General features: G+C 42.0%; 1 protein-coding gene across 1 annotated transcript in view; it reads left to right on the forward strand.

Annotated features, from left to right (window-relative positions):
• tln2a (talin 2a) overlaps window positions 1-24,428 on the forward strand; it is a 98,560-nt gene that overhangs the window by 4,764 nt on the left and 69,368 nt on the right. Inside the window, 1 exon segment of the mRNA XM_038700602.1 lies at window positions 22,481-22,528. The gene's annotated coding sequence lies outside the window, so the exon portion shown is untranslated.

A 24,428-nucleotide genomic window follows, 5' to 3' on the forward strand; every position in this document is an offset into this window, starting at 1 on the left:
CCTCCACTGACAGGTGCCATGGTTAAAAGATAATCAGTGTTATTCACTTAACCCGTCAGTGGTTATAATGTTGTAGCTGATTGGTGTCTGTATGCCATTTAGGGTTGGTGGTATGATTTTAGCATAATTTTAATAAAATACTTCCGTTAAATGTTAGAATTTCTCACTTTTCCTCAGTATTCCCAATATATGGGATGGGTTCTTGTGAGATTGATCTGCTGTTATATACCTTTTCCCACCACACCCTCCTCTTCTCTCATAGTGGATTCAGGCAAAAATTCCTGTCAATGGCTGGATGCACACATGCTCCTATAATAAATAAAATAATGAAATCTAACCCCATTTTGATTTTAGGCTACTGTTTATGCATGTCTGCTCCTCCCCCGTTGTAGCCATTCAGTGTATTTACACTCCGTAAATAGATTTCTATACAGTCTGAATGGCGGAGTCTGCTATTCATGCCTTCGATTCAAATTGCCCACATATGTATACATTGTGAGTTTGTTTGTTTGCACTGTAAACAGATAGACCAATTGCTCTTCTGTTGTATTTCTGACAGAGTAGCTGCTTAACAAGTGTGTTTGCTGTTAAACCACACTTGCTGTTACTACGGTAACCATGGTTGTTGCCAAATCAAGTGGGACTGAAATCTTAAGGATTACAGATTTAGTTTCCAACTACACTTGAGTGTCAGTATTTTCTAGTAACTGCAGACTCTACCTGCAGCTAACACACTGTTGGGAATGCTGTGTTGTGTTAATGTATGGACTTCTTCGGGGGGGGGGGTTGAATAGAGGCGGTGGAATGTCTGGCCTAGTTCAATATCACAGAACTTCATACTTCGTTGTGACCAGGCCAAGGCATGCGTAACTTTAAATCACAAGATTCCAAGGAGGGCTTCCTGTGAGAAAGGGGGCCCCTGTGCCTGTCTGCTCCCAAATGTACAGTACTTAACTTAGTTTTGGACAGTATGAGACAGAAGATGCATTGAATCACTTTTCATGCTTCTTTCTCCAAACCACAATCTAGAAATAGGCAGCGAGTCACATTTTTGAGTTAAACTTAATTTTTGTAAAAGTCAGAAGGAGAACAGTATTGTTCAACAAAGGACAGAGTGTAAACTGTAGCCATTTATGCTGAGATTCTGTCCATCCAGTCCATCAATAAGCTGATGATACATGGAGCAATTTTTGCTAGTGGCAAGTCCGACTATGTTTTGAACGCATAGCGGTGGTGCGGGTTGCGGAGTGGTGGGGGAAGGGGATTATGGTAGTAATCTTTACTCTTTACCATTGACGGCAACGTTGCCCTGCACGATTGCTCTAAAAGTTGCTCCGTGTATCATCAGCTTTAGTTAAGCATTCAACCAAAGTTTCTCAGGTGGTAATGCTGGTCATTGTTGGATGGATGCAGGAGCAGAGGCTGCCTCCTTGGCACATCCCATCTACTTTCTGTTTTTCCCACCTCCCACTGAGTTCTGGTTTGCCTGCTTCCCACTCAGTCCACCATCCAATCTTCATTGCGTCACAAATATAAGCCAGTACATTGGTTGCCTGCCAGTAACATGAAGATCTATTTCTGCACAAGCGGCTTTTGCTAATTGATTAGTTTTAAATACTTTGTATGACTCAAGGATAGGAAATGTTTGCTGTGTTTTTTGGTTTTTTTTAAAAACTATAATTAAACATGAAGTATGTTTCAGGAGGAGCAGTCTATCAGAGCAGCCTGTACCCTGCAGCAGTCTGCATTTGTGGTTATGTGTGTGCTGTGATGCAAGTCAGTGGTCTGGTTTAAAAATACAAAATTTTGGTCATGCTGAGCAGCAGTAGCCTGTATGGTTGTCATAGTGACGGGGGATGAAAACTCATGCTGCCTACGACTTAGTAGGCATTTTGATTGGAGTTGTTCATTTGGAAGGTTACCCCAGTAGAACAGCACCTTCATGATAATGTTCTTGGCCACAGATGTTTGTACATTGTAATGGGTTTAGATTGGTGGACAGTTTTGCATATTCATGTTTCATATTATCATGTAGCTTGGACCATGGAAACAATGATATTCAGCGTTTGGTGACTTATGAGCTGATAATTCACCATTTTGCCACACTGAGTTGTAGACTGCTCTGCACTTGAACGATCAGAGCTTCCTTTCTCAATGCAGCGATTATCTCTCTGTGCTGAAAATATCCTTGAACAACACTCGCATTACTTCTACAGGACTTGACAAAAATGGCCGACCTGTTGTCCTTAGGCTTTAGAACACACACATGCTTGTTTGCTTCAAGAAGACACGAGTTATGTCTGTTCCATGTATCATATTGTCAAACTCCAGAAGATAACGCTAGCTTAAATAGGAAATGAAACTTGAAAGATCCCTGTGGGGAAAGGGGTGAAGTCTTCCTGTTTAAGTTTGGAACTTTGAAATGAATACCAGCTATTCCTGAATTTAAGTATCTTCTTTATTAGCTTCCCAGAACTACTTGTCACGCTATCTGTTACAGCTTTTTGGCTATAAATATGTAAACACAAGCAAAAATTCTGTTACGGTCTGCTTATGATTTTAAAATTGCCATTAGACTTTCATTTCCTTTGGTTATTCTGGGATGCGGTGGATTGGCAACCTGTCCAGGTTGTACCCGCCTTTTGCCCGATGGCAGCTGGGATTGGCTCCAGCCCCCCGCGACCCTGTATGCAGGATAAGCGGTTGACGATGGATGGATGGTTATTCTGGTCATTTTAATAACTGTATTTAATTGGTCTGTGTTGACTGCACCAAATTTCTTTTTCCTTATTATTATGCTAATATTGAGCATGTATGCTAAAATACTATTTTTTTGATTTTGATAAATGTTGGATTTGTAAGTGGTGAAACTGCTTCCTTACCACTGTAAAATGTAGCTTTGCTTAGTTGTGATCTGAGCTTGCATAATCTAACAGACATAAAGATCATTTTAGTTCTACACAAACATCTGTAAGGGGGATCACTACTTGTTGGGCCAAACCCAGGCTGACTTCAGAACCTCGGCATGTAATTTTAAAGGGGTTTTGGCTAAAGCGAACAGTCATCTTGACCCCAGGCTGAAAGTGGATCTGCTCTGAAATGTGTTTCAGGTTGCAGCTGAGCTCTTCAGCTATTACTGGAGTGCATCTCTGGCAGAAATCCCTGCTGCCATGGTTGCCACCTCGAGGCTCATGCCTCTTAGTCACCAGGGCAGAAGTGTAACCTAATCAGGTGTCAGGTGCTCTCACCGCACACTGCAACAGAATGGAGATTGGCTGTATGAGACCATGTTACAATATGACACCCTGTAATTTTTACTTGGAGTCTTTATTGCTACTTCTATTGCTCTGGGTAGTTACATTCATTTTTCCATCTACCTTCCTCTTCTCTCTGCTCGGGGTTATTTGATCTTGCCAAAATAACCAAAGGAAATACAGTAGTTACCTAAAGGTCACAGAAGTATGCCTATGACAAGGAGATTGCTGGTTTGCTTCCGCAGACCGAGCCAGAGAGTTTGCAGCCTGGAAGTGAACCATGTAACACTCTCTCCACCACAGCAAGTGCCCCTGAGCAAAGTGCTTTATTTTAGATTCACTCACTACTTGATGCCAAATTCTACTTTTTGTAGTTATTTTTGGTATCCTATCTGAAGTGTGTTTGCATGTGTGTAACTGTCGCTCTAAGTACTATCAGAAAACCTAATGTGTGCAGTCTAACACCATATCTATATTGTAGAATATCATCACACATGTAAGAAGAACAATCACGCTTGGGATTTGAACCCTATCATTTGAATCTGCAACCAAAATTTAAGAAAGGGGATGAGTGCATACAGCTTTGATTGGCCAGTGAAGACTTTAGCCCCATCCTTGCATTTTAAAGATGAAATCATGCATAACTGCATCTTAAGTTTCCTCTGTTGCTTTGAAGCCCTCAGCAGCTGGCTGGAACTGTATATATTCCCAAAGTCATGAACAAATGGTGGCCCATTACTCAACACGTTTGTTTTTTGTTGATAAATTTTGACATTTATATCACTCATCAAATTATTTTTGTCCCTGTGATGTTGTGGTTTGTGAATATGATCCTGTGCTGGAATTCCCCAGGAAGTGAGCGCAGAGCAGCTTGGTGCTTTGTTGAGCAGGGGTGAGTGAACATTCTGTGAGTGCTGGAAATGTATCCCCTTCGTTCCTCCTCAGCCGTCCTGCAGCCTGGGGCATCTATTCTTGGTTTTCTCATGAGGATAAATTCTTGCTACAAATGTTTCTTAGATAACTTGGAGAGAGAGGGGGAGAGAGAGAGAGAGGGGGGGGTAGAGGGGGAGAGAGAGAGCGAGCGCTAAAACACTTTTAGAATTTGTAAAACTTATTTGACAATTCTGACTATGGAGGGGAACAGAGAGCCGGGAAGTCCAAAATGGAGGAAGTTATCATAGTTTATTAGCTATTTAGTTAACCTCATCTTGACGGTGAGACAGTCTGTTTACAAATGCATCTTTTGAATGTGTGAGCCAAGCTCACTCTTTTTATTGAATGTTTTATTGAACAAAATGGTGTCGGGAAGAAAACAGAACAGTAGACACAGCTATTGTTACCGCCTAGCGCTAGCCATTAGACAGTTGGCTTGCCATCTACAGCGGTTCACCAACTAGCCCTGCCATTAGTCACTACGCCACCAAGCTTCCAGCCCCACCTGTTTCGTATGGATAAGCAAATGTCACTTTATGGTGCTGCCACCTTAGTCCGTCCTTTGTCTCTCATACTCTAAGCCACCACTTTGTAAAACAGGCTGCCCGTTAAAAACGTGTAGTCTCCAAGCCCAGGCTGATATAACGCTGATGACATCACTCGGGTTATTTTCTCAGACTGTGAAAGGTTTCGTCCACAGTCATGAAATATATTGTTATACAACAGTTTTCACAGGCTGCTTAGTACTCCCTATCTGATCTTGATATGCAAAATTGTATAAATGATTATGCCACACCCAGTTGAATTCTGTATCTGAATTTGTTTGGCATCTCAAAATTTTGCCTGATAATTGAAAATGATTAGCTGGAAAATTCAACTAAAAAGGATATTGTTCTCTGACAAGACAGTTCAACAAAATGACAGCGTTCGCTTTAAGCCCATACAGATCAGACATGACATGACTCTTCGGCAGAGGTGAGGCTCCCGCTGCTTCCCCCTGCCAGCTCTCTCACGGTGGGGGCATTCGGGAGTCTCTGGGGCGCATGGCCGGTGTTGTCGGGGTAGGTTTTGGTGCTCCTCCTTGGAGGTGCTTGACTGGGGGGGGGGGGCGGGCCCCTGTCCGGGGATGAGATCGGCCTCGGGGGCTGCTGTCACTGCCTGCACTGTAGGGAGGGATGCCTCTGGCTGGGCTGGGGGACCGTTGGCCTGGTTCTCCCGCGTTATCGCTCCCTGGCGGCAGGAAGCTTCCCGGCACGGCTTTCTGCTGTTCTTCCTTGGGGTGGGGTACAGCTTCCCCCCGGGACATGCGGTCTGGGGTCCTTTGCGCTTTGGGGGGTCGCAGGGTGTCCTGGCTTCTAGGGGTGGGGGTCTCTGCGCGGGTTGATCCGATTGCGGTTTGGTGGGCTGCGGTGGGATTGTGGGGCGATTGTCGATGCATCTTGATGCATTATGCTTTTTCCCTGGGCAGGGTCTCTGGATGGCTGCTGGGCGTTTAGTTTGTGCATTGGAGTCCAGGGGAGGCATTTCCTCATTGGCTTGGAGGGACCTGTTTGCGTCCCTGTTTTGCTTCGTTGGCCTCGGATCCGTGCTTGCCCATTTCGGCCAGTTGTTGGACCCCTCTGGATACTGAGGTATATAGTTAGTTTTCGGGATGTGCAGTGTGGGTGCGGGGCAGGGCTGTGATCCGGTTTGTTCTGGGTTTGTGCCTGGAGTTCTCGGCCCTTGACGGGTGGGTGGGTTGTTGGTGGCATGCAGCTGAGCTAGTTGACTTTGCCTCGTTGCTGGTTTGGCTGGTGTTGCCCGGCGGCCGGGGGGCATGCTGGGCATGGGGGATGTCGGCTGGCACCGGCGGCCTTATTTTTTTTTCCGGGGGTTGGGGGGACGGCGGACTTTTATTGGCGGGTGCACGGTGACCTGTGCGGCGCGTTTGCTGCCAGGCTGGGACTTGCTGCTGGGGTTTCTCTCCGCTGGCTTTCGCTGTTGTGTTGTTCCGTTTGCTCTCTCTCGCTTGCCCGACCTCGCACGCGGGATTCGCGGGGGGCAGCTAGGCATTGGGTGTCGCCGTGCTCGCGCAGTGTGCGCGTTGGGCTCGTCACTTGTGCATTGGTGTTGATGATTGCGTGGCATTTGGGCATTTTGGTTGTTTGCTGCGTGGCGGTGGGGTGCTGGGGGGGGGGGGGCACTGGTCTATGTTGTGTGCGCGCCGCGGTCGGTCGGTCCGGGCACTGCTCTTCCGCGGGTTACGCTTTTTGCGTTCTGTCGGCATTACGTTGTCAACTGGCATTTGGGTCGGGGTCTTCTGTGTTTGCATCGCGGTGCATCTGGGAGTTCTGTGTTTGCATCGCGGTGCATCTGGGAGTCTTTGGTTTTTTTTGATTGATTTTATTCTTTTTCTTTCTCCCACCCCTATTGGCTACTGGGGTTCTTGCCTGCCTGTTGCTGGGGTAGGTGTGGCACAGTCGTGGCGTCCCACTCTCACTAACAACTACATTCTTTAACAGGCTTATGCGCACACACATGTACACACACACACACATACAGACACATTCACCCACATGCACACAGACACAATCAGTCTCACACACAGACACAAGCAAACTTAGGTTGTCCCTGGTAGAACTATTCCTGATGCTTTTCTTATTCTTATTATTATTCCAGCTCTCGTGGCCGTGTTGTGTTGCTTATTTAGTGTGCTGGACTGTTTCTTGTTTTCATTTTTCTCTTAGTTGTCTTACTAGGTCAGCTGTTTATTGCTGCTGTTTGGCTGGTTGTCTTTTATTCTATTATTATTTTTATTGTTTGTTTTTGTTTGTGTTTGTTTGTTGTTGTTTTTCTCCTCCCCAAGCCCCCCTCTCTGTTCTATTGCAGGTTTCGTTGCTTTCTGCAATTGGTGTTTCCCACAGCTTTTCCCTGTTGTCCCCACCTTCCATCCCCCTTCTCATACAGGTGTTGTCCTTTCTCTGTGCTGTCTGTTTGTGCCCCCCCATCCCCGTGTCTGCCCCCCTGTCCGGCCCGGTAACAAATCAATACATAATTAAATAAATAATAAAACAGACAAAGGAGTATTTTAATACTCTCTTGTTAAAGTAAAATCTGTCTGGCACAATATGGTATCCAGGTCATTATACTCTACACTATATATATATACACACACACACACACACACACACACACACACACACACACACACACACACACACACACACACACACACACACACTCACTACATTATACCAGGCAGGACAGGTTTAAAGAAAAGAAAAAAAAAAAAAAAAAGATCAGACATGACAGATCTGACAGATGCTTGCTGGTTCTTTTTGTGAATTTTTTTTATTCATGTTTTTCTTGTTTTATTCACGGTGATTAGTATTGAGCTTGCTCTGTTATTGTTCAATATTTCAGTGTGAAGAGTGCATGTTGTCACACATGGTGACACTTGGCCACAAGCAGGTGAAAATGCTTTAACACTTTGTACTGACAGGATGAGCCTCGTCCCTCATCTCTCTTGAGAGACTGTTTGGAAATAATCATCCTTGAACAGTTTTCCTTGAACAGTCTTTTTTTTCTTTCATTTTCTTGTTTCTTTTCAGATAGTTTTGTGTTCGTTGTGTCTCGCTTTGTATCTCTCTTAAACATATCCATACTGACGCTGCGAAATTCTGCAGATGGGTGGCACCAGAAATAGCATTTTAAGTGGCTGTTAATGTATGACTGTTACACAATCATACTGTCAGTGCTCCTTGCCCTTGGCCGAAACCTTTCTGTCTGAAACAGACTTGCTTGCACTCCCTGCAATCCTCTGATGTTGCTTGTGGAGGTTGTAGAGTTTGAATAGAGCTATATAAGGGAAACCATTCTTTGTTTATTAGTTAAGGGAGAGAATATGGTGGGAGTGCTGCCAGGCCTCTCAGAGCAGAAAATGGGGACAGAAAGAAGAAGATGAAACACCACTCAAACAGAGTACTCTGCTATGTAGAGCTGTAAACATTTTTGAAGGCGGTGTTATGAGTATGGCAGTTGGCTTACATTACATGTGGAAAGCTCATTGTTAATCAAGTGGCTGAAAATGGTCTTTGATATGCACACCGTGCTATGGGTAGTGTGCGCTAATGCAGCAAGCATCAAGTGTACAGTAGTTACGTTAGCTGCCTCCCGGTGACTTCATCTGGTGGACATTTTCAGTAGAGTTATGAGCAGTGGAGATTGTTGGAGAGAGGCCATCCACCGGCTGCATGCTATAAGCTCTCTGCTAGCTCGACTTTTAGTTTAGCAATAGTAGTAGTTTTCTTAGTGTCCTGATTATAGTGTGATGGTGGTGAGGGGACAATCTTTGTATTTAAAAAAAGACCACCTATCCATGGAAAACACATTATATTAACTCATTAAGAAGGCTTATGTCTATCAGGAGTATATTTGTGGTTTGGGTCGTGGAAGGCAATAGCGGAGGTGGTGCTAAGTCATAAGTTGCAATGCTCAGATTTGGTTGTCAGCTTTGTATGATCACCATGGCTGCAGAGTTTACTGCTAAATTAGATTGTTTGTTGAATGCACTCTGCATGAACTGCACGCTGTTGAACAAGGCCTTACCGTCAACTTGTTGGTGTTTATATTTGTGTAGGAATAATGAAACGCATGGGATTTCATGCTTCATAAGTAATAACAGTATATACTTATTTTGCAAGGCCACTGTCTGCAAATGGTTGCATTATAACTTCAGTTCCCAGTTTTAAATAAATTGATATAATCCAATATCATATTTTCTGCTTTGCCAGTTTAAAATAAGATTTTTTTATAGTAATCTTCCAAGCTTAAAGTTGATGCGCACAGTGTTTCATATCAACATGTCTATGGAGAGCTTGTTCTCCAGCTGGCAACAAGACAAATGCTGCATTGTAAGATTTCTCTCTTTAGATGGACTTTTGGGCTCGAGGTAGAATGCCAGCCTTGTCCTCAGTTGGGTTACTTGTCTTCCCAGCGCAGAGCACACCCTCAGTGAATTTCTCGAGGGCATCCCCACCCACCCCTTCACCTTCTCGACAACATGATTGACTGATGTCTCTGCCTTTGAGGGCTGAATTCCCCTTTGTTACATATACTGTTTAAGTCAGGCATCCTCTCAATTAGCTACAAAATTATCTGTGTTCGTAAGGCTGGTAGGCAAACAGCACGTGGGAAATGTATTGCTGGCCGCTCTTAAGGGAATGCTCATGTGGAGACTGATTTTGAATTGGCAACATGCATCTTTTGGATGGTGGATTTAAATGCCAGTTACAAGTGGCAGATGGGAAATGGGATATTTGCTTTTGATCTATTTTCCCTGTCAAGTGCAGCTTGTTCCCTGATTGGAGCTTTGTTAACTGCGCTGCCAAGCCTTTTTACTTTCAAACAGCAGGTGAACGCTCCTGAGCAACCTGGCATCCCTGTGCATTTTTCAAGTCATGCCATATTTACATATTTATTTAATTACGCAGGTGGACATAAAGATACTGAAGGAATAGAAAATATAAAAAAAATGTTTATTTGCTTCCTTGCTGAGAGTTGGATGAAAATACTCTCATATCTGTCCATTAGGCTAAAATCAGTATCTCTATATTCATAATGGAACACATCACTATTTGCTTGTGAAAGAACCCACAGATCATTATAACAAGTTCCTCTCCACTCTTTGGAACCTTTTTATGGAGTCTTTCAGCTACTTGTTTTGGTTTTCTGGCCTGCAGCTTAAATTTTAAAAACGCTCTCACTCACCACTCTCATGCAGCTGTTTTTCTGTAAAAACTGTTTCAAATGCTACTTAATGCTCCATATGCTACTTGCTCAGGACCTAACGACAGAGACACACAGTTAGCAGCTAGCTGGTCAATACAGTGGAGCATTTAGCAGCTAACAACAAGATATTTTATTCAGGAGTTTGTAGAGACCAAAACTAGAGAGAGAGTTAAAATTGGACTTGCATTAATCAAGTAAACACAAACATGACTCTGAATAAATGCTAATGTTCCTCTGTAACTGGTAGAAAGGTTTGCCATGTCAATGTATGATAAATGTATATTCTGATTACAACTTGTTTCCACTGCCCCCATGTTGCCAAAAATATCAATTATTGCAAGTTTAAGTGTGACATTAATGCAAAAAGGTGATTATCTCAGATTAGTGCAAAAACTGGAAACGGGGAAACGGCTAGCTTGTCTGGCTCTTTTCAAAGGTAGAAACTTTACCTTCCAACATCTCTAAGTTTTATTAATCAACATGTTGTATGCTTTGTTTAATCCACAAAGAGAGTGTAAAAACATCAAGTCGATGACAAGGGAATTGTGCTTTAACTATCTCCTAGCGATAGGCTAAGTTAAGCTAATTGTTTGCTAGCTCTAGCTTTGTATTTAGCGAACAGACACGAGTGATATTGATACACTCAACAAGAAAGCAAAGAAGTGTGTTTTCCTTCATTCAAATATCATGGTGGTATACATAGCTTAAACATAGAGCACTCTAAATAAATGGGCAGCATGTGGCATTGTTAGCGTTAAAGTCCCCCCGTAGAAATAAATCGAGTTGAGTTTGTCATCTTCACTGTAGTAATCCCAGCGTTCTGCAGCATGCAAATTCATAGTGTTGGTCTCCTTCACTCCAGTCACTGCCTTTGGTGCTGTTTTGGTATTCATGCTGAAAGATAAGCCGTCCTGGTATCAGCACCAGTCTGCTGACCCAGCAGGAAATGGTAGCAGCCAACACCCCCCTCCCCCCGAACCTCAGATCAATCCACCACCACATGTTCCCTCTCTATCTCTCTCACTTTTTCTTTTTCTGCCATCCAAATGTACCCCTCTCTTAGTTTCTCTCACCCTTATCTCTATTTCACCACCCTGCCCGTTCTCCACTCAACCCCGCAGCTAGCAAGCATGTCAACACCTCAGCTGAAACCCAGTCGCAGGGATGAAATGACACAGGTTACCTTGCTGGGCCGTAAATCAGCACACGCATCTGGTAAATGGATGAAGGATGGCGTATTGATGGACAGAATATTCACACTGCCTGTGTGACATTTTGACATTTTTTTCATTGCGTCTGGGTATCTAAGAAACTGACTCCTCTAAATGATTTGTGATGGCTGGAAATAGGTCACATGAACTTCATTTAGTTGAAGTTTTGTATTTATTTCACCAAGGACATCATCAAGGACACCTCGTGATAAATAAATGGCCTGAGATTGTTTATTTGCAAATAAAATTCACAACTGATTATTTACACACTGTAAATGATTAACTCGATCATACTTGCAGTAGATTGTTACACTAATCAGATAATGACTGAATTTTAGTTGAGAAAAGTTGTTTCGACACTTATAACTTGTCATAGCCTATGAACCAGTTTCAGGTTATTAAAATGTCTAACCAGAACCTATCTTCAGGAGGGATTCACCCCAAAATACAATGTGTGTTTGGTCCTCTCACAGATTTAACCTTGAGTCATGTCAGATTCGAACCAGAATGATTACATCCATGTTTCAAGTATAAGATGAAAAGAAGGGGTCAAGCTCTTTTACAGCAGGGGGATATATATATATATATATATATATATATATATATATATATATATATATATATATATATATATATATATATATATATATATATATATATATATATATATATATATATATATATATATATATATATATATATATATATATATATATATATATATATATATATATATATATATATATATATATATATATATATTTCTCTAGAAATATGTAATGGTAGACAACTACAGACAACTACACAACACGTTGTACATTAATGTGAAATCATTACGGCTGCACAAATTGGGCGTTTGGATTGAAACCAACAATTTAGCAGAATATCCGTCTTGAATAGACACAATGACGGTGCCTCCACTGTGTGCTCCAATGGCTTCCTCACTGAGGAGCGTGTGTGTGTGTGTGGGGGGGGTTCTTTAGATATAGTAATTTGCCATTTTAAAATAGCTGCAACCACGGCATGTTTCAGCTTATCTCCAAGCTCTCAGTCTTCATAGCCTGGGATCTTTAAAAGCAAGAGCTGTGTGTGCACATTCTCAAGCATGTGTGGCTGCCATTGCCATCTGACTCCCCAAACAATGCTGAGTATTTAATGTGTATGAGGTGGATTGGGAGCGGCTCCTGCCTGCTCCTAACAATAGAACTGACAAACAAGGGGCCAGGCTTTCACTATGCAGACAGCATTGAAAAAAACAGGCTTGGAGTAGCTGGATTGTTCACCCTCAATAGGCAGCTACAGCCCTGTAAGGCCTTTACCTCCGCTGCCATGTTCATCTTTAGTTTCCCTGAGCCTCTGCTCAGCCACCGGCCTGCTTTTTAATTGGTTCTCCAACCTGGTGGTTAGCTTACCTGCCTCAAATTGTTATATCTTCAACTTGCCCTGGAATTGCTCTAAAGGTCTTAAGGAAAGTGTCACACCTAGAAACACCCTCATCTATTTGGAAAATCTAGACTGCAAAAGCTGCTAATGGAAAAAAATCCTAATTAAAATGTATGTCAATCCATATAGCTGACTAAAATGGGTTCTGGAAGCCAAAGTGGCTGGAGCTACAGTAGCAGACAGTAAAACGTCTGTTCGCAGCTGGTCACCCAATGAGCGGATTAGAGGACTCTCATATCTTTACAGCTGAGATGCAAAAGAAGATTAGGTTGGCAGCTCATGAAGAGGGACGGCCCGTCCTAATCTGCAGGACTGCCGGGGTGAGACACACTTTTTAAACTGGGCTTTGATTATTTAGAGTATCTTGTAAATGATGTACTCACTTTTGTGGCTGCTTATGAGCTTTGTATGGGGCGTTTGTTAAGGTGAGTTTATGCCCATGTGTGCAGGCCAGTATGAGAAGCAAACCCATTAGGTAGTAAAATGTGGTCAGAAATGTAGAGAATAGTTCCCTCTAATCAAATCTGTTACTGATAATACTTCTCTAAGTACCTTATGTGGCATTCTCATTAGCTGGGATGCCATTTCTGTTCATATGGCACCCAGACATCAGCAGTAATGGGGTATGTACATCCAGACCTCAGTGGTTCAGTTGTGTTCCACTGTAAACATTATTACCATTATCTTACAGCAGCTTAAAAAATGTACCAAACAATGACTTAAGCCATTTTACTCCAACTATTCACATTGATTTGGTTGACTGGGACACTGAAGTCAGCTCCTTGTTACAGTGTTGTTTGATCTCACATCCATGTTGTGATCTCCGCTCCAGGCGGTTCATTTAAAGTGACCAGGCTGTGTAACCAGAGCACAGTATCTATCATACCATGGAGCGCGAAACTGTGATTTGATTCAAGCTGCTCTGCTATGCCACGACTGCTTGGCAGCTGGCAGCATGCACAACCTTGCTTCTCTGGAAACCTTGTTCTGGATTGATTGGGAAGGGTGGGTTGTTTTTTGTTTTTTTAGTTTTTTTTTTTACTGAGGGTTTATGTGGTGGCTGTTTTGCAATTTGACTCTGTCTTGAGAATCTGAGGTATTTGAAAACATTATTCAAATCCCTGTGTAAATTGCATTTATTTGTCCAGCCAAGTTATTGTTACAATGTGATTTATTATTATTTTTTCAATGTTGCATTTTTTATTTTGTCACAGAATAAAGAGAGAATAGGCTTGAACTTGTTTGATGTCAATGAGTGCACATGTGGTATCCTGAGTCATTTAAACCCCAGTCACCTGCATGACATCCTCGCCTAAGATGGTGGAAGAGGAAGGATCTTTCTGACATGACCTGCCTTGGGAACCATGCCATGGCAGCGTTTCCCCCAGGGACGAGGGCTGGTTAATTAGTAACAAAAAGGAAATGGGTGACAATGCACCACAAGTAACACATTTGGGCTGGAAAAGCTGGCCAGAATGGTCAACTGCCTCAAAATCTTGCTAATTTATACTGAAAAATGTGCATGCTGAAACCCTTTCAACAGTTAATGGATTGTTTTTATGATTAGTGCATGTCATTATCCTCTGTAATTGTATCACTTCATATAGGCATTTTGTTTCAATTGAATTGTGAGCCAGGGATATGCTTTTGCCATTCCCGTTAACTATTGTATAGTGGCTGCTCAGAGGATAGTAAGCGGGGCAGACTTGCCATCATTTTTATTTACTGCTACAGAGGAGAGGAACATTGTAAATGCAATTTCCTTGGACTACTAGTTAAGAATGTAGGCTTCAGAAAGCAATCACTTGAAATGGTATGGGGATTTGTTTTAAGGCTATAAGAAACAGCTCAGATAATCCCCTGATTTCCAGTTTTGTGTTGCCTTATGTACTGTGTCTTGCAACCCCAGTCTCTGTTGCCTCATACCTCTGAATTTTAGCTTGCAGGGTTTATGCCAGTCTTTCCCAACCTTACAGTATGAAAATAGGTTGCCCTGAAAAATATCTTTTATACTGGATTCCAGCGCTGATATTCTGCTCTAATGGCATTTTACTGCAGACACTTCCAGCAAACCTTGAAAAATCCACCTTTTTTATTTTTGTTGGAGAGCCTATGAAACTCTCTCACTTCATCTTGTCTGTCATTAGTTTACAGTGTTCTGCCAAAGAGCAATAGGACACACACAGTCACTTGCACACAGGGGCCCACTGTCGAGCTACAAGTGTAAACCACAAATGTAAACACATTGTTGCCTGGATGTTGGCTGGATGGGTTTGATTCCATTCATGGAACTGGGAGTCGGCCTGAACAGTGACGAGGGTCTGTGTAATTGAATTAGTGGCTACCCCCTCCACCCCCACCTCTCTGGAAGGGCAGGACTAATCATTGAGAATCTGTGCCCTCCCAAGACAAGGTCGAATAGTTTCCCTGTATAGAAGAGAGGGGGGCGGGGTGGGTGTGTGTGTGTGCGCGTGAGCACGCATCCATACCTATTTTTGTGTGTAAATGTGGCTGTGTGGTGGTTGATTTCCAGAGATTGTCTATACCTAGACCAGATTAAATGCTGTGTCCTGACCCCTTAACCTCTGATGGGAAGGGGGGTGGGTGGGTGTGTGTGTGTGTGTGTGTGTGTGTGTGTGTGTGTGCGCGTGCGCTACCATGTGATGCAAGGCGACAGCTGTTCTCCAGATGTCCCCAACTCTCCACCCAAAAAAGGGAAAAATAAGCTAATGAAAGAGATTCTAAACCCCAAAGAGTTATAGATGAGGCTTTGTGAATATTTACTGTATTTATTTTTTTAACTTTATATATTTTTAGTACTTTATTGATTCTAGAGCTGAACCAATTACTTTATTAGTTAAGTCAATCAATACAAAATAATCAGCTACTATTTTCCCAGTAAACATAATAATCAAAGTCATTTAAGTAATTTTTCAAGAAGAAATGTCTAATATTCCTTTGTTCCACCTTTTCAAATGTGAGGGTTTGCTTCTTTTCTTCTGTATTATGTGTTAATGAACTGAAAATCTGAAAAAAGTTTTTAGAGTTACCTGGTCTGCAATTTTGTTATAATATGCTGTGTGCGTAGTGTACTTTATTGGGGACACACAATTCGGCAGATAGCCGTATTATGGCCATTTAGTATGTAGGACTGTTTCTGGAAGATGTGTTGCTATCTTGCTATTGAGCTTTGCAAATGACAATTTTCAATGTTTTGAGCACCTGAAACTAAATATAAATGCTCACTATTACATATGTGTGGTATTAGAAATCGCAGAGCTGGACATTTCAAAACAACAGTAATAAAAACAAGAGTGTGCATGGGGAGAAAACGGTTCCCATAGCCATTCGGCATTGATGAAACGATATCCCTTTTTTAACAGGTAGGTGTAACAAGAGAACATTCCGGTTTTCCAAATCGGTGAATGACTAATCTTTGACTTTTTTTTTTATTACAATCTCGTTGTTCTTGACTCAAAATGGTATTATTGCTGCAAGACACAGTTCCCCACAGTTGTATTACTGTTGAAAATAAATTCACACACACAAGCACAGCGAGAGCAGATGGTTTGTGTTTAGAAAGATGGAAGCATTATTGTTATTAGGAGCGGTGCACCGCTGGGTTCTGTTGAAAACTGATGTCATTAACTTTAAATAATTGACTCTCCGTGGAATTACTGAAATTCTAGCTGATATTTGTCCAGAAATGTTACCTTATCTGCTTCACACAGGTGGAAATGTGAATGTTTGCTAGAACTCCTCATATTAACCATTTTTCCAGGTATTATGCACATTAATTAGTACTGTTGCATTGGTGCCTTTTCTATCTCTACTTTTCTGTAAGTCTAGTTTTTCTAGAGGCCAACAAGTTATGAGTGCAGTTCTAGGCAGGTGGCTCCCAATGTGAAGACAGCTGGTAATGAGTCCTGCACCACATGAAGAACCCCCTACCCCCACTCCACCATCTTTTTATTAAGTTCACATCCCATGGACCCATTTAGCTAATTGCATATCTGGGTCTTATCCATGAGATTGGCGGAAGACAGCAGACAATTAGTTGGTGGGCTTTAGTCTGTGTCGCAAAGCTGAGCTGCACTTTGCATTTTAGGCTTTTATGCTTCAATGTGGAGTTATTTGACATTGCAGTGTTGTGGCCTGCTGGAGGAGAGGTTTGGGGGGGTAAATGCCCCAAGCATGTGGTTGCAGAGACAGATAGTCTCTGCAACCACATGCTGTCCCAGCAGAATGACTGTGCTGAGCCAGTTGTCAAACTGATGTGTGTTAATTTAAGGGATGTTCAACTTTATCCACATTTTAGATGGATTCCAGTTGATATTAAGCTTTGATGTAGGTTACTTGAGAAGGGAATGTACTTTTCCCCTGATATAGTGCATCAGTTTGAGATTGTATGATGGTTACAGTTTCAAAAAGTTGTCAGGCGAGCTGCTTTCCCCTGCTACCATGCTTTATGCTAAGACAAGCTCACTGTCTCCTGGCTATAGCTTCATACGTAATAACAGATAAGAGAGTGGTATCAAACTCTCTGCAAATAAGAGAATAAACGTATTTAACTAAATGTTGAATTGGTCCTTTAAGATAAGCAAGTTTATCTAATACAAAAGGTTGTTGGAGAGTGTGGATGGGAACTAGTAATACTTTCCCCTCAGTGTACAGCTGCCATTGTTCTTTGAGGTGGCCTACAGCAAGGAACCCAGACCCTGTTTGTTTTAGCAGAGCTGTTCAGTGACAACAGCTGTGTGCAGTAAACCTGGTTAAGAAGGTGATTTCAAATGTATGTTTTTGCTAGGTGGTTATTTAATGTGCCAAGATGCTTTATTTTATTCCCTCACACAAACTCCCTCCCTCATACATATTCATACACACCTTCGGTAAGTAATATGAGCCTGTAATCAACCTTGACCTGTAATCCAGCTGTGTTGATGGTGCGATATGTTGAGAAGTCATAGTGTGCAGCTTTATTAAAACCTCATTTTTGGGTCTGGAGCAAGGTGTTTCCCTGGCACCATATTGTCTGAACTGTCCCCACTCTGTCCTCCTCTGCGGTGTGTGATTAATGAAACTGCAGGACCGGCGGAACAATAAAGTCTCCAGTGGCATATTGTGCTTCTTAAAGATTGCCAGTGGCAATGCCCCTGCACCCCACCTCTGGAAACCATAGGGGACCACAGGAGGTTCCCCACTCATTTGTCAGCAGCCTTATTTCCTGTCATTTTTTTGGTCATGACAGGTTTGACAAGATTCAATCTAACAAAATATTCTGAGAGTTGATTTCGATTTTTAAGCACAAAGTAACTACTGGTGTCTGAGATGTCATGTTGAATTCAAAGCAATCCCCCTCGGGCACAGAGAAGAGAATTACAGGAATGCAAATGTCTCTTAAGTTGTGTGGGATAAGGTTTCTCTCCCTTCAAGCATATTTTGTTTAATTTAGGTGCTCGCGTTTATTTTTCTGGAGGCAGAAGACTTAGCATTTCTCCATTGTCACATTATTTTAAAGCTCTTTCCAGAGATTCCTTTCATATTGTGTGGTTGTTTGAACTGTGAGAAATCTTCCTTCTAATGTTTTGTTGTGAGGCCTTGTTACTTGGCAATTTAATAACCACTTATTATTATGGAGTACAAACACTGTAGAATACAAACATTGTAGAATCCAGTTTAATCAACATTTGAGGGATCATTTGAATGTTAAAATAACACTGGATCGCACATTTTGCTACTTTGCCAGTTTGAACAAACATATTCCTTGAAAGGTGAATTCTTGTTGACTTGAAATTAAGGCGGAGCGCAACCAATTTTTAAACATCTTGCAGGTCTTGGAGTACCGCTACATATGTGAAAAACCTTTTGTGTCTCCAGAGGGAGCTGCATGAAGTCTGATAAATCACCTCTGGTGATGTCACTTGAGTCAATGTCAGTTGGGTCTGAAGACTACAAGTTTTGATATTGGAAAAAAAATGTGGAGTCAGAAGTTGGTGAGCTTACCAGAGCTATGTAGGCCACTCATCTCCGCTTGAGACCAGCCATTCGAGGCTACATTCGCTGCTAATGCTAAGTAGGTGGAGAACTCTTAAAGTAGTAGGGATTGGAATGATCTGTATTACTTCAAAGATTTACACAGCTGCCACACAATACACCCACAAGGGCTGATAGATACGTGTTGACAATTAAAATTAGAGAATTAAATTGAAAAACTGTTAACACCTGTGCCCAAGAGCAGATTTGCATGTGAATTAAATGGAAAAAAATGCATGGAAACAGAATTAGACCCTGCATGACTCGGATAAGTGACACTTTCCACAACCTTCTTTCCCTTTGAGTCTTTGTTCTTTAGTGGCAATGCGCTAGGCTAGATACAGTGGGTACGGAAAGTATTCAGACCCCTTTAAATTTTTCACTCTTTGTTTCATTGCAGCCATTTTCCAAAAATCAAAAAAAATCATTTTATTTCTCAGTAATGTACACTCAGCACCCCATCTTGACAGAAAAAAACAGAAATGTAGAAATTTTTTGCAAATTTATTAAAAAAGAAAAACTGAAATATCACATGGTCATAAGTATTCAGACCCTTTGCTCAGTATTTAGTAGAAGCACCCTTTTGATCTAATACAGCCATGAGTCGTTTTGGGAAAGATGCAACAAGTTTTTCACATCTGGATTTGGGTATCCTCTGCCATTCCTCCTTGCAGATCCTCTCCAGTTCTGTCAGGTTGGATGGTAAACGTTGGTGGACAGCCATTTTCAGGTCTCTCCAGAGATGCTCAATTGGGTTTAAGTCAGGGCTCTGGCTGGGCCATTCAAGAACAGCCACGGAGTTGTTGTGAAGCCACTCCTTTGTTATTTTAGCGGTGCGCTTAGGGTCATTGTCTTGTTGGAAGGTAAACCTTCGGCCCAGTCTGAGGTCCAGAGCACTCTGGAAAAGGTTTTCGTCCAGGATATCCCTGTCCTTGGCCGCATTCATCTTTCCCTCGATTGCAACCAGTCGTCCTGTCCCTGCAGCTGAAAAACACCCCCACAGCATGATGCTGCCACCACCATGCTTCACTGTTGAGACTGTATTGGACAGGTGATGAGCAGTGCCTGGTTTTCTCCACACATACCGCTTAGAATTAAGGCCAAAAAGTTCTATCTTGGTCTCATCAGACCAGAGGATCTTATTTATCACCATCTTGGAGTCCTTCAGGTGTTTTTTAGCAAACTCCATGCGGGCTTTCATGTGTCTTGCACTGAGGAGAGGCTTCCGTCGGGCCACTCTGCCATAAAGCCCCGACTGGTGGATTGCTGCAGTGATGGTTGACTTACTACAACTTTCTCCCATCTCCCGACTGCATCTCTGGAGCTCAGCCACAGTGACCTTTGGGTTCTTCTTTACCTCTCTCACCAAGGCTCTTCTCCCCCGATAGCTCAGTTTGGCCGGACGGCCAGCTCTAGGAAGGGTTCTGGTCGTCCCAAACGTCTTCCATTTGAGGATTATGGAGGCCACTGTGCTCTTAGGAACCTTAAGTGCAGCAGAAATTTTTTTGTAACCTTGGCCAGATCTGTGCCTTGCCACAATTCTGTCTCTGAGCTCTTCAGGCAGTTCCTTTGACCTCATGATTCTCATTTGCTCTGACATGCACTGTGAGCTGTAAGGTCTTATATAGACAGGTGTGTGGCTTTCCTAATCAAGTCCAATCAGTATAATCAAACACAGCTGGACTCAAATGAAGGTGTAGAACCATCTCAAGGATGATCAGAAGAAATAGACAGCACCTGAGTTAAATATGAGTGTCACGGCAAAGGGTCTGAATACTTATGACCATGTGATTTTTCAGTTTTTCTTTTTTAATAAATTAGCAAAAATTTCTACATTTCTGTTTTTTTCTGTCAAGATGGGGTGCTGAGTGTACATTACTGAGAAATAAAATGAACTTTTTTGGTTTTTGGAAAATGGCTGCAATGAAACAAAGAGTGACAAATTTAAAGGGGTCTGAATACTTTCCGTACCCACTGTAGATACTCTATCCATTCATCTTGGGGATATTAAGATTCTACTAATGGAAGCCATCTTTTTTTTTTTTTTTTTTTACCTCCTCAGTGGAATTTGAAAAGAGAGCCACTGTGTGAATCCGTTACCCTTTCCTCCTCCCTGCCAATGTCAGCAAGTCCATGACACTCAGGGGACAGGTTGCTCTCAGGGAGTCTGATGAGTAAGTTGGTAATCAGAAGCCGGATACATGGTTAGCGGCACCGGCCAATGTTTGCCTTCATCAGAATGCAGCTGTTTGGATTTTACCCTCTAACATTACATTGTTTGGAATTCTTTGCTCTTGGTTGGATTCATTGGTGGCTTGAGATGCTGCAGTCCTGTTTTCATGTGAAAAATTCTTGGTCCTATCACACCTGTGGAGGGGGTGTGTGTGTGTGTGTGTGTGTGTGTGTGTGTGTGTGTGTGTAAAACCAGATCTCTTCACCTGCGTGTAGGTTTTCCTAGCTGATGCATTATTGCTTACAGCACAGCCTTGTTGAGTGTGTTTGAGTGGCTGTGTGACTGCGGTGTGTGCAAAACCTCACGATGGGGTGAGAGCCTGCAGTGTGTTGCTTTTCCCTCCAGTGATCCACCTTGAGAGTGTCTCTCACTTGTCCCCATCAGTCTACAGCCTGTCAGTGAAGCGGCTGCAGCCCATGTCATTGGTTCTGGCTGTGGCCATTATACTTTGCAGCCTGGACAGGTCTAATAACCCATAGTGTCTTTTCTGAAATATTCTACTTGTCCTCCTATGGAGAATTATTGTCCAGAACATTTGGAAATTTAACGGCAGCAAAATACCACACATACCAAACTGGCAGCGGACCATGCTATACTTGACTACATGTGGCATAGTCACTGTTGTGTTGTAGACTTAATATGATAATATGAATCAACCCGCTGCAGCACTTTCAAGGTGTGTCGCAATAGATCCACAATTGACATAAAGTGACCAATCTAAACCCTCCAAAGGCTCTGCTCTCATCGCTCCTTGATGAACCATGTCAGTTGGATATCATTTAATAAAAGTGCTGACAGCTGTGTATTTGTTCATGCTACTCTGTGGTTATATGGCAGGTGTAAGTGTTTTAGAGGAGTGAGTTTGATAAAGCTAAATGTAGCCAGTACAATCAACAACAAAAAAAATGCCCTGAGTGGCCCCGATAACAAACTGTACAAATCTCTTTCTACAAAATCTGAGTAAATATTTGCCTTGGGCACCACTAGGTAGGACAAGTGCAACTACCAATAACAAGTTGGAACTGTTTAGAGACCTCCTGAATTTGAAATTGGAAGTTGACTCAACTGTCGGTGTACATATTTTTGTTTTGAATTCTTTCTCTGGTATATTTCACTATTAAATCATTATATTATACTCCTATACTGAATGTGTTTGTCTGCTTAGAAAAACCCTATTTGCATTGGTGCATTGGCAAAGCAGCTGAACTGTGATGTCCTTGCTGTGTTTGTTGGATTTTGAATTTGCATTCATCCACTTAACCAGCTGTAATTGTGTCCTTATTATTGAGAGCAAGATTCTAATTATTTTCCATATCTGGATTTTGTTTTGCATTGGGTGTATCTTATCCTCATGTGCTGCCACATATGGCATAGCCTATTACAAATATCTAAAAATACAGCGCTGAGCAGTTTGTGCCTGGAGATCTCTATGAAGCAGGATCACTTGTAAGTTTAACCCTACTTGGCAATAAAGCTGATTTCTTATGTGGGATCAATTTCTTATATTTGTATTTAGAGGAAAGATTGTAATTATCTTATGTGTAAACCTATATATAAATATTCTGTCCGTTTGTCTAATGCGTGTCTACCATTTGTTTCTTCAGCTGTGAACATCAGCAGACATCCAAGGCTGCATTCCCCTCAGAAATAAGGTAAGACGCTGATGAATGCATGTAGGAACAGAATGGCTCTGCTTAAAGTCATCTGTTTGGACTGTAGTTGGATAGAATGGAGAACGCCTATGTACAGTTAGTTTCAGTGTGTACTCTCAGTACTACACATGGTGTGTGCAGCACCACATACGCATGAAAGAGAAGTAGTTGAAAATGTGATGATTAGGCTTTTGATTAACTTGAACACATTTGAATAATAGTAATGGAAAGATTGCACTCTGCATGTTACGATGTAGGTAATACCTGCTGTTGTCACAGACTTGGAGCCAATGAAATTAGCCCATATGCCAACACCTGCTCTAGTAGTGATGCTGTGGTCCACCTCATACAAATGTACATACATTAGGGTTGGCTGATATTGCAATTGCAACTTCGGAGGGAAAGATAATTTTTACATAATTATTCTCATTCATTGAAAAACATATTTAAATGATTATGGTGTGATTCTGCAAGGATCTGTACCAAACGAAGATGTTTCCTAAAAGTCTGTAGAATATGATGTGTAGGCCAGGACATCATTGCAGACATACATTTCATCTTTAAAAAATATTGCCTCCTGCGATTTCAAAATTGCAGTAGGCCATATTACGATTTCAGTTAGATTTAAATGAACTGTTGAGCCCAAACATACAATGTATTAATTCACATCTTGGTAGTTGGATTACATTAAGTTTGGCTGGTGACATACTGTATACTGTCCAAAGCTATACTAGTGACGTGCTGCCTCGCATCAATGTCATTGTTGATTGATGTGCACTACATGTTTGTCTTGGCAGGACTTAATGGCATAAGGAGTAGTTTCCATCTTCCAGGGCACCATATGGAAATGCACTGTGACAGCGTTAAAGGCTGAAAGCTTTCTTCATGATCCTGCAGGCTGCATCTGCTGTTTTTAATTGCAACTGTGGCTACAGTTTCTCTGTATTTTCTCACACTTACAGTTTGATTGGTTTTGTCGATTTCCCTTTTTTTGTCTTTTGTGATTCACTCTCTTCAATTATACCATCACACAAACACCGTGAAAAGCAGTGTGTTGGTGTCGGATGCCCTTCACCTGGCAACTCATTCTATAGCATAATGAATTATATCGGTCCTGGGAGCTTTTGAAACTAAACAGTCTACTTTCCTCACCATTTGTGTTTACCCAGCAAGGCTGAGGGGGGGTGTGTGTGTGTGTGTGTGTGTGTGTGTGTGTGTGTGTGTGTAAGCCAGCCACACATACCTGGTTTAAAGGCGCTTGCCAGGTGCACTGTATCGATTACCACTATCTCCCCTGTAGACACAAAATAAGTTGCTAATTACTTTTAGATCATTAATGGAAGTCAATAGAATTTGTGATGTGTTCCTGAACAACTGCATCTCTCCATGACCGTATACACTAATGTACATTTTCAAGCTCACTCAATGAGCCCCTTTCAGATAGCAATTACAGTAAATGGCAGCATCTGGTGCCTAGCCTCCCACTGTAACCATGCCCCACTCCACAAATGAGGTTACGGTTGCTGTGCGTTTTAGTTCTCCAACGATTAATGAGCTGTAATGCTGGCGTGTCTCATGTCACGGTTCGATAAACAACCAGATCTGAACTTGAGATGCATATTTTGCGCATGCATGCAGTCTGGATGTGATACGTAACTGTCATACTTTCGGTCATCCTGGATCATTTTGAAATGCTCTCAAGAAATCTGCCACCTTTCCAGTATTATGTTGTTTTTGTTCATCCATTCCAATATTTTTTTATATTGCATAATCAAGTGTACAGTTTTACAAATTCAAAGCGCTCCTATAGACAGTATGCGTATGTACCCCATTCTACCTCCAGTTGGTTTATGATGCATTTGTTTTTCAGTGAATAATCCACAGTATGCGTTGGGAGCAC

The sequence above is a fragment of the Micropterus salmoides genome, unplaced genomic scaffold (assembly GCF_014851395.1).
Source record: "Micropterus salmoides isolate LMB-PRFRI ecotype aquatic unplaced genomic scaffold, ASM1485139v1 Ms_hic_scaffold_6, whole genome shotgun sequence".
NCBI classification, from domain to species: Eukaryota; Metazoa; Chordata; class Actinopteri; order Centrarchiformes; family Centrarchidae; genus Micropterus; species Micropterus salmoides.